Source organism: Engystomops pustulosus, chromosome 1, assembly GCF_040894005.1.
Source record: "Engystomops pustulosus chromosome 1, aEngPut4.maternal, whole genome shotgun sequence".
In the NCBI taxonomy this organism is placed as follows: Eukaryota; Metazoa; Chordata; class Amphibia; order Anura; family Leptodactylidae; genus Engystomops; species Engystomops pustulosus.
In genome coordinates, this window is record NC_092411.1 from 57841501 (window position 1) to 57853686 (window position 12186).

Below are 12186 nucleotides of genomic sequence, written 5' to 3' on the forward strand. Positions count from 1 at the left end.
TCTATGCTTGTAAGGCATGCACTGTTTTTGACATTTGTTCCTATTGTTTTGCCTCTAGACATTGACTTTATGTGAAATAAAATTTTTAGTCTTGTACTTGTTGATTGGACAATTCTCTTTATGCGGTACAACATATTGGTTTTTGTAATTAAGATTTATTGTTAATCCTGGGTCTAATGACAACCCAACATTTTTAAAATTCAATAGTCATACGGACCCAAAATTTTTAGTCTGGAGCTACAATTATAAAATATACAGTTCTGATTTACATACAAATTCAGCTTAGTAACAAACCTGCAGAATCTATCTTGTACAAAACCGGGGACTGCCTGTATAGCAATCCTTATATATCTTCCTCACTTGACCCAAGCAAGTTATTTGATTACTTTTTATAGACATGGGCTGGTTGAAGGATTATGTTGAAGTGGAATTTACAATCTCATATGTCTCAAAATGTTCTAAAATGTTCTTCAATCACAGCGCTTGTCTGTGCAATAAATAGACAGCAATTCATCCGTCCAATAAATGTGCCGCCTTCATATGCCCCTGTCTCCTAACCTATTGGGCTACATCCATCTATTAATATCATGGTATAAGACTGAATTATGTGCTTTGTCTAGACTAAGGCTAGAACAGTTGTTTTACAGTATAGTTTGAAAACACTTTATGTGGTATGTGGTACAGCAGAGAAGGGGAGCTTCTAATGGAATTGGTATCTTGTAGATTCATCCTTAAAGGGTTTTTGGGGGGTAAAATATTGATGGCCTATAATGTTGAGTGGACCCAAACCACCAAGTTTGTATCAAACCTTGCTGGTTTGATCCCCAGGATTCAATCCCAAACTTCATTAGAAGTTCAGTTCTGGATTAGAGTTCTGTACTATCACCCGCGAGTGGTAACACCCGCAGTATTAACTGTTTAAATGCCGCTGGCAAAGCCACCAATGGAATTAAGATCAATGGATTGCATGCTCAGCAACGCATCAGAAGATGTCCTGAGAACATCTTGAACGGAAATCCTACAAAGAAATGTTACAGCCGGGGGGAGTCAATCTGAAATGTTGTAATAGAGAAGAATTGTAACCATACTATAGTGGGTGCTATAAAGGTTACAATATCATGTGGGCAGAATTGAAAAAAAAACTGTGAAAAGAGACAAAGAGCTTTTAGGAAATATTGGACAATTTCTTAATATACTTTCTGTGTCAAATCCTCAATGTTTTCTAAATCTCTGCTTGCTTTGACTTTATATCAAAATTGAATGTGTACTTTCAGTGATTATAAATTTGTCCATGGATATTCGATGTCACACAGGTGCATGACAAGTAAGTAGAAAGTAACTAGAGACGCGTGATATAACAAGCCGTGCATCTGTGTGACCACATGACCATTGAACGGTGATTATCCACAGGAAGTAAGCAATGAAGTTTCCAATAGAACGACAGCAAGCAGAGATCCAGAAATGGTGAAAAAGTGATGACAAAAGTAAAATTGTGCAACATTGCATTCTTCAAACAATAACATTTATTTGCCAAAACTAGACAAACACTTTCATTTTATGTACTGATTAGTTCTCATGTACTCATAGTTTGACGCCAATTTTCACTAAACAAGGGATTTACACGGTAATCTTTTTTTGCTTTGCAGCCTCATGAAGATTGTGCATGCCCCTGCTTTTAGTTAAACAAAGGGTTAAATAAAATATCCATAAATAGATTAAAGCTATGCATTACTATTTTATTATAGTATGTACAACTACATATAGAATATATCATAAATGTGCTCTTATATTGAAAGATGCCTATAACATAGATATATGAATCTGTTTCCTGAATATTGTTGCCAAAAGCATGTGGTTTAGATGACTTCATCATGAAGGCTTCCAGTAATATGGAAAAATGTTCCAACTTTACCATTTACGAATGATCTTTATTGCAAACATATGTGAAAGCAAGTGTGCTTTTAAATTAAATTTCCAAGGTCGCAGCGAACACATTGGATAGGTTCAGTCAATACAAATGGGATTAGAGAACATTTTCTAAAACTACCACTCGAAACATCAAAACAAATCTTGTATTTATTAGAGGCAAAACATAAAAGCTATACTTTTGCAGAGGAAGCATGGATTTCAAGTCACCCAAAATTAAGCTAATGGAAGAAAGGAACTTTTATTCAATACAATCTTAGATTTTAAGTTTGTTATGAATAAGAATTGCACCTTTCTGTTCATGGAGCAAAATTCTTCTGTCTAAAAGCCAAAATGATTGGAGTAAATTATTCCCCTATGGTGAAACAAATGTGTATGAGAACTGATAAATACATTCTTCCTTATGCTGTCACAGATGAATAGCTGAGAAATAGGGACATTTAGTTATTATAAAAGAATATATATATATATACCTGTCTGATATGGAATGGGAAACTCCACTTCATATCTAGGTTACAGCAGTTAAATGTAATTCTTTGGTTATTATGACGGTAACATATCATCAATGTGGTTTTTTGCAACTATATAGGAAAAAATTACTGTATTTTTCAGACTATAGGACGCACCTTACAATAAGACATAGCCCAGATTTAGTCATCAAGAAAAGGGAAAAATATATTTGTAACCAATTAGAACTTCCCTGATGGTCACACACAAGGATAGCTCTGCTGCAATCATTCACTCACACACATAGCTCTGCTACATCTATTAACTCACACACAGTTCTGCTACATACATTCATACACACCTCCTGCTAAATTCACTCCATCAGCTCTGCAACATCCATTCACACATAGTCCCGTCTGTTATCTGGCAAACACCAGATAGATACCAAGCTCCAGGCTTCTCTGCAATCACATTCACCTTGGACTTTGTATATAAGATAGTGGCTGGACCATTATACAAGCTTTTATTCCTCTTGTGTCATCCCCTTATCCTCATAGACTGTAAGCTCTTGTGTCACCCCTTCATCCTCATAGACTATAAGCTCTTGTGTCACCCCCTCATCCTCATAGACTATAAGCTCTTGTGTCATCCTCATAGACTATAAGCTCTTGTGTCATCCCTTCATCCTCTTAGACTGTAAGCTAATTGTGTAACCCCCTTCATCCTCAGAGACTGTAAGTTCTTGTGTCACACCCTCATCCACATAGACTGTAAGCTCTTGTGTCACCCCATCATCCTTATAGACTGTAAGCTCTTGTGAGCAGGGCCCTCCTCCTATTGTTCCATATGGCTGTTTGTACTCTGTAATGTAATATTATATTTGTATATGTTCCCCAGAATCTGTAAAGCGTTATGTAATATGATGGCGCTATATAACTAAAGATTATTATTACATTCCTGCTACATTTCTTTACTCGCACACACCTACATCTACATATCCTGTCGACAGTATTAAAAAAACTTCTTCTCCCAACCCGTGGCTCTGTCCAACCTATTACCCCCTGCATGAAAGGGTTTAAGGACCTTCTAGTGAGGCAGGAAGTATTTAATTAGTCACTCGCTTTTATCACTAAGGTCCTTAACCTCCTTCGTACTATATGTAATACTCATGACGTCAGGTAGAGGCACTTATATCTCAGTGCGTATTAACACTTTATTAGCAACAGGACATTGGACCAGAAGGTCTGGCAGTGCTGGAGCTGTAAGTGATATAAGACAGAGGTAGATTTTAGAAAGACTATTTCTTGCATCATACAGTCCAACAAAAAAGTGTATGTTTTAATAAGCCTTATCTATGACTATATTATTTGCATTGTGCTCCTGGTGATATTACTGTGTAGCAATCTGTGTACATTATTCCTGTGCCGTGACATCATCATGGCATGAGATGACTAAGTGCAAACTTTCCTATGACCCGACCATAAAAACTAACAGGATAGCAGCAGAGAATCTGCTAAAGCTCTCAACAGCAAGTAATGGCAACAGATATACTGTAAGTTGCTGTGATCCGCTTTATTATCAGAAAATCCATACATGGTGCATTTCCATTATTAACATATATCAGGGAATAGCTTTCCTTACAAGTCTTCTTTCCTCTTTTAGATGCATTCTTTGCTCATTGTAACGTGGAAAGAGCTTTTATATTCTCAGTCGGAAAGAAATCACACTCTCACTATAATTCCACAATTTTTGTTTCTACATAATGGCAGCTACTTCTGACCTCAGACAAGTCACAAATCAATATCAAACCACATTTTGAGCTTCACTGGGCATGAAACTGTGTTGATATGTTCACATGAAATAATCAGCTTGGTGTAAGTATTATTTATATCTGTCAGTCACACAGGGCAAAGGCCTCCAATGTTTGATTGAATTTATTGCCCTATCCATGAGTCTTGGACAAGTTCCATACCCATGTCAACAACAAGTAGATTCTGAACTTCATTGAAGTTCCTTGCACCGGAACAATAAATTATGGAAACACAAAATGAACACTATAGGGGCGCTCACACTCTCTTTTCTGTAATCTCCACACCAAAACTCAAATTAACTCTGCATAATGTATAAAGACAAAGAAGACTAAAAAAATGTCAGAATACCTCAGAGTTGGTGTGAGTTTAGATGTGGAGACTCCAGATAAGATTGTGAGCACTCCTGTAGAGCTCATAATTTATTGAATAGTTTACCGGCCTGTGTGGGTTATAGGTTTATATGAGCCCTGTGAGCAGCTATATACATTCTGTTTTTTTTAATGAAATTCATCTACTGTAGACTGGAAGGATTTCCTATACCCAGGAGTGGGCACCCAACGCAATATACCAAGGACTGGTCAGGTGAGCAGCTTCATTGTCACCAGTCACCAGTGACCTCATTTGCACTAAAGACAGATTACAGAAGCCCATTACAGCTGAATTGCAAATATGCCTTTTTGCTTTCTCTAAGCATTTGCAATACAATATAATTGTGTGTTATAACTTACCTTGCACCCTGACAGAATCCTCTGTGTAGTCCCAGGGTTTGGGCTTTGATTTGGATGCGTTTAAAAAAACAACGCATGACTTGTCTGTGCTACTCACTCCTCAGCTCTTGGCCCTCACCTTTGTGTTCCTGCACAGCTCCTCCCTCCTGATCCTTCACAGAAGTCACAGCCTGGTGAGTTGACTACAGTGTGAGAGGGAGGAGCTGTACAGGAGAACAAAGGTGGGGGCTGAGAGATGAGCAGTCTGCAGCACTGATAAGTCACAAGTTGTTTTTTGAAATGCATCCAAACCAAAGCCCAACCACTGGGACTACACAGAAGATTCTGTCAGGGTGCAAGATAATTAATAACATACAATTATATTGTAATGTAAATGCTTAGAGAAAGCAGAATGCATATTCGCACTGCAGGTGTGATGGGCTTTTAAAACCTGTCTTTAGTGAAAATTATGTCCCTGGTGACAGATTCCCTTTAATGATCTACTGGAGATGCTGTGTGGTACAATATGCACTCAATAACATTAAACATATGTGCAAACAAAACTTTTGTTTTCTATTTTCTTATAAAATTTAAGTGGGGCTTCACCCTATATTGAAGGGGCATTCCATACATATTGGGTAGTATATCTTAACACAAGACACTTGTATTTCTTATACAGTCTATTATAACTTTGCACTTTCTATTTGTGGGCTTAGGTTTTGGTGCACACTGGCTCATCTTAGACCACTTCAACTCCAGTCAAAGCCAAACTCTACTTATTGTAACTTCATTCAAGTAAACTGCCATAAACAAACTGTAGCACAAGTGATCACTGCGATCACTGTAGCACAAGTTCTTTTAGTTTTTTTGTCTCAGATTTAACCAGGATTTTAGTTGTTTTGCTTAGTAACTGTTGTCTCATTTGACTGTGATATATAAATCCAATAACAAGGTATATTTCGGTCTATGAGCTACTTGAATGTAAATGTAAATTAGTTAATATGAGTTATCTCTTTAACACATATTAATGAGCAATATGCAGTCAGTATTGGAATGGCTGAACATTTGTTTCCTCTGTTTATGTCTAAAGGTAAAAATATAAAATCAATTCTGAACACAATGCAAACAATGAAAGAGATTGTACTGTATTATTACATGTAGACGTATGTGCATGAGTAATGCTTGTTGACAGCACGACAGGAACTGTTGACTATGATTGATATATTTTGGTAGGGGACTTATTATAATGAAAGCGGATTTATTTATATTAAGCTCTAGGAAGTTGGCTCAGAAGGAGGTGGAGATCATTCTGGAACTCTTGTTATCATAGGCGTAAGATCAGGGCATGTAAAGTATGTTTGGGTATGTTCAGTATTCCTAGCATTGAAATCTATTAATTTTTAGTATAATGCTAAAATTAATTTACAGATTGTTCCAAGATTGTTGTCTACTTTGCAGGCTAAAAATTCTGCCTTGCAGCACTGTGGTCCTGGGTTTGAATCCCACCCAGGTCAAGATCTGCAAAGAGTTTGTATGTTCTCTCCGTGTTTGCGTGGGTTTCCTCCGGGTACTTCGGTTTCCTCCCACACTCCAAAACATACTGGTAGGTTGTTTAGATTGTGAGCCCCATGGGGACAGGGACCAATTTACATGCTTTGTGCAGCACTGCGTAATCTGTGTGTGCTATATAAATAAAGAATTATTATTATTATTGATGATATATCAAGAGTACAGGTCCCAAATATCAAAGTGGTGGTGGCTCATCTCCAAGCACCCGCACAGATAAACTATTCTTAGCAGAAGATAAATAGAGAGTATAACAGGAAACAGACAGCTCCTTCTAGAGTGCAGTGCTCAGACTAGATCATTGCATATCAGCTTGAATTTATTTTTATAATCATTTCACAGTATTGTATTAAATTGTTTGTCCTGTAGAATTGGGTTCATTAAAATAATATGAGCTAAGCTAAGGATTCATACATCTGCATGGATTCTAGAGATATGTTTAACATATATATTTTACATATTTTTATATGTTGTATGCGGCAATATTGCACCAGCTTTACATTTTTTCATTGTTTCTTGTGGTAATTTTATTACTGACTAAAGTACATTCTAGTTATGAGACTCCATTTGGCAGAGCAGATGTTAGTTAAATTTTTACAACGGTCCAGGAAGGGAAGTGTTAGCTGAGGCCTGACCACCCCAGGAGGTCTCTTTGTGACCAAAGGTTGGAAGGAAGCCTGGTTGTACATCAAGTGTGAACCTTAACCCCTCTGCTAGCTCCTGAGAAGAAAAGATCAAATAAATAGTAGACCTGCATGTTGCTTTCCCTCCAGAAAGCAAAACCCAGACAAAGAGATGTCATAGCTAGGACATAATTCATAATTATGGGTCCCCAGTTACAGGGGAGAGTTATGGGATCAAGATATCCTTAAGGCCCACATATGAAAAGCCTAGCTGCATAGAAAACCAGTTCAATTGCAGAACACCCCTAATGTTAGCCTAGAAACCCCAAGTTTGGTATGGGGTGAGAGGTAACGAGGTAACCTGGTGATTGGAAGCACTGGCACAGTTTTGCCATCTTCCAATCAAAAGTTATTGGGTTTTAATAAAACCCCAGACACAGAAAGTACCTCTCTAAAGGGAGGGGGAAATGCAGATCTATTCCTCTCAGTGACATCACAGCCAGAGGTGGGGTTCAAAAACCCACTGGGCTTAAATGAGTGAAAAAGGGCTTGGCCAGTCTAGGAACTCTATTTATTAGAAGGCTGCCAGGATCTCTATGCTGTGTTCCCAGCCAAGATGCCTATCTCTATAAGGGTACATTCACACGCGGTATGCCCGCAGTGGAGGAGGAGGTGACCCCTCCTTCCTCCATAGAGAATAGCGAGACACGGCCGCACACACGCTGAGAGATAAAGAATGCTCTATCTTTTTGCGGTGTGCAGCCCGGATCATGTGTGGCACCGTATCTGCGCCGTGCCGCTGTTGCCGTCTATGGGGACGTACACACAGAAGCAAATTTGCAGCCGCATGTACGTCCCCGCAGACGGCCATGTGAATAAGCGTAAGTGTAGTGTAAGCATAAGTGTATTTTGTAGTAAGGGAAGAAACAGTGTTTTGTATCCTTTATCCCATAACTGTTTGTATGTATTGTATGTATATTGTTTTGTAACTTCTTTTTTTTTCTTTTAATCGGTTAAGTTTTTGTTTTGAGTGTATTGTACCTTATGTATATTAAAGTATTAACTTTAGTAAGCCCCTGCTTGTAGCCTTAAAGAGCCTAAGTTTCCAAAGGGATTACGTTACCAGGTTATTTAACATAGCATATGTAGTTCTGTGTGAATCATCAGTGTGCATTGTCTGTGTGGTTGAGGTGCCTGCGGCCTTCTTACTATAAGTAATTTGTGGGTGGTGGCACTGAGTTGGTCTGGGTGCTGAGTCCTTGGGGATAAATTTAGTGTAAGAATGCCATTTTGTATAAGTGGGCAGAGCTTAGGGTCTAAATTTTGGGACTCCATAGAGTAGGTGCACCCCGTGGTGGGACTCGAGAGTGGTAGTTCATCATACTGTACTTGTGAGGGAGATGTAAATACTTCACTGAACTTGCAAAACATTGTTGCCAATCCTCAACAAATTTGAATAAAAGGTGATCAAAAGGTTGTACTGTGCTAAAAAATAGTACAAAGTTAAAATGTCAGCCCATTTAAAAAAAAATAATGATTTTTTTCCTTATTTAAAAAAAAAATCTATTAAAACCTTATAAAGCCTATAAAAATTTGGTATCCTTGTGATTGAATAAAGCAGAGGTGTCACTTGGAGCACATAATGAAAGCTGTAAAAACCCCCAAGAAAATGACACTTTTTTTTTTATTTCACCGTGTTTGGAGGAATTTTTTCCAGCTTCTCAGGGCATGGCATTGAATGTTAAATACCATGAATAGGAAATACTATTTTTTACGCATACATTATGCTCTCATAAAGCTCCGTACACAGAAAAAAAGTTATGAATTTTTTTAAGGCGCTGCGTGACAAACAATTTGAAAGTCAATCAATGGCAAAGAGTTAACTTGAGCTTCCCATATGATATTCTGCTTGATTTGGTGTTTGCATGGTGCCATCCACATATGCTATTGGTAGAAGGGCTGATGTCATGTTCTAATAATCAGTTGCTTAATTTGTCATTACAGGACAAGTGTTCAGGTGGCTCCACTGGCAGCTATCCAAATTCTGCAGAATAAATTGAAGTATGTAATTTCCAGGAGATAGCCGTACAGAATCCAATGTCTGTATTTAAACATTTGATGAAAAAGTCACCTTGATGCTCTTAGCAACTAGATTTTAGATTTCATTTTGTAAATGAAGACTCACATTGGATGCTATGGCCAACAAGGACGACTCTTTTACCTGTATTTCATGAGAACTATTTACAAAACTTTCTTCTAATGGATGTTTCAAAGATTACCATGTGGAAATAATCTTTCTGTTGCTATTACCTATCATTTTACTTAATTCTACAGAAATAAGGAGAATTATCATGGATGTCCCGTGACCTTGACAACAAGGGCAATAGTCTTCTAAAGTTAATGGAACACAGGTGTGAATCCTCATTTTCCCTCCATTCTTCTTTATTAGACTTCTGGAATAGCTGTGTCCTTCAACCTCATGCAAGTAAAGTGCAGGTCAAGATGTGCACATATACTCCACTGATATAATACACTTCAGTATACTTTTGACCTCTCATTCTAATTGGGAGAAGGGGGGAGGGGGTTCCAGCAGTTAGAACCAGATGCTCCTTAAAGCTGAACTTTCTCTTAAGAAATAACTGCATTGATGTGGGACATACCTACAAGAAGAATCATCGATATTGTTTTCTCATCTCCTACCAGATTTCTGCATTGTGTAAGTAAGTATAATTGCTAATAAATTAACAATCAATTTCTAGTCTTGTTCTCTTCACAGAAATCCATAAAACGCGTCCCTTTACATTGAGTCTGTGTCACTCAGAATTCCAATGTTTTCCAGAAACACAGCATATAGTGAAGACACAGCACCCCCTTTCCACATATATATTTGACCAGGCTCCACTGCTAAGACTAACAGCCACTTATGTGTCAGAAGTTTTACTTTTTGTGGTTGGACATGCCATGTTTAATGAATATCAATATATTGAACTATGGAATTTTAATTTATAGTTCCAGGATATTCTTTGTCTTGTATTAGAAACTTTTTTGGACTTGCTACTATTGATCGGGTAGACCCAATATGGGACTCCAGAATAGTCTAGTAGCAGCCAACAACCCAGCACACATCAGATTTTGATCAGTGTCTATGAGAGTTTTGGCATAAACTTCATATGCAAAGTGCAAATTACTACATTTCTATTATTTATACAGAGCATGTGATACCCTTAAAAAAACATGCATCCAGTTTTTCTCCATTTTCAATCGCATCAGCCATCTTTCTGACAGTGTTTTAATTTCTCACCAGTACCTTAGAAACAATATACTTAAACATTTGTCCACAGTGACATGGCTGCCAAAAATATTGATTCTTGATTTAAATAGTAAAAGCTAATGGCTCAAACATTTTAGCAAGTCACTAAAATTAAAGACTCCAATGGCTTTTATAGACATCACTCTTGGTATTTGTTATCAATCACATTTAATGAACATTTTTTGGAGTAAGGTCATTCAGTTCACAGATCTGGCAATTAAGTTACAATACAGTACACTGGTGCTTTTGAGATGTACTACATCCACAGAAATGATTCTGCCATTCCTAAACTGATAATACTCCGTTTCTGGAGCCTGAGGGTTAAAATCCTGAGATCTGCCCTTCACCAGCTCATTATTCAGATGGCAATTCATTTCCCAGTTTCCTGGTTCCTGGCTATGCATGTGTATGCTGATGGATTGATCTCTATTCGGATCTCTTGGCTATTCTACTCTTTAAACTTATGATTTGGACATTGACATAACTTTTATTGTGGATTTAAATGATCCCTTAGATAACAATTTGGATCTTGATGACGATACAGTACTGACTTTGGCTTATAGCATCTCTTTCCCCATCCCCAGCACTTAACCTAGTGCAAGGAACATAGAGCCGTCATTCAGGACAATCTGCAAGTAGGCCGGAACAGTTCGGGGAGGTTCTGTGTTACTATCCCTTTCTCATCCTCATGTGACAAATACCCAATTCCACCATAGAACATGGTACATTGATAGGGAACCACCAGAATGAGAGATTATTGACAAATTACAACTGTTAAGACAAAGTAACCAATAAAGGTATAAAGCGATCATGTATATGATCTGATTTTCCATAGACCACATAGTGTACTTTTTTTTCAGAGTGTCATGAAGATATTTGATTACGAAGACTCAAAACAAGACTTCTTCCTCTAATTAACTGCTTTTTGCCCTCCAGCCCGTGTTCTTACCTATTAAAAGGTGGGCCCAAACAATTGTATGTTCATACCTGATTTGATACTGTAAACAATAAAGGATGAAACTTCACCACTTTGGTCCATGTAACTATTTCCATCAGTGCCTAAACTGACCAGTAATGTACTTTTTGCATGGTTATATCCTGTTCCGCATTTGGACAGTGGGCAAAGCAGTGATGGATCCAAGCTTATGGCTTGCCTTGTGCCAAATACACATCAGTATTTTGTTTTCACTGTAAAATTGAATGAGATGAACAAATAACCAGCTGCTTGTTTCTGTATCCATCACTTGATGCACCATGTTTTACTTTTTCCCCTAAAGTAATAGTTCAATATGGGTCAGCATCCTGCAATCCAGCAGTCATAAGGAAAGAAACCAATCTGGATGGGGAAATGCACTTGGTATTTAGCTGCGTTATTGGCATTAGTAGTCAAAAATGACTAAAAAATACAATAGAGTTGTCACAGATGCACCCGTGATCCTTGTCACGGATCGTGGGCACACCCGTGCTTCTCTGTGTGGCTCCCTGGCCTGGACTCACCTTTCCACGCTCCTGGCTATACTCCTGCTAGGCCGCTCGCTCCCACTGCTAGGGCGCCCGCTCTTTAAGAGTTAAAGGGCCAGCGTCCTCCTGATTATCTCTGGCTAATCTGGCCCGCCCTTATAATCTGGCACCTCCCTTCACTCCCCGCCGGATCTTCAGCATCATTTCCTGCTAAGAGAAAGCCCTCCTGTTAGCCAGGAGTCTGTGAGGGTCCAGAGGGCCCACAGACTCTTCCAAGAGACTTTTACACACTTTCCCTCCTCAAGTGTGACAAAAGTAATTGTTTTATCTTGAAT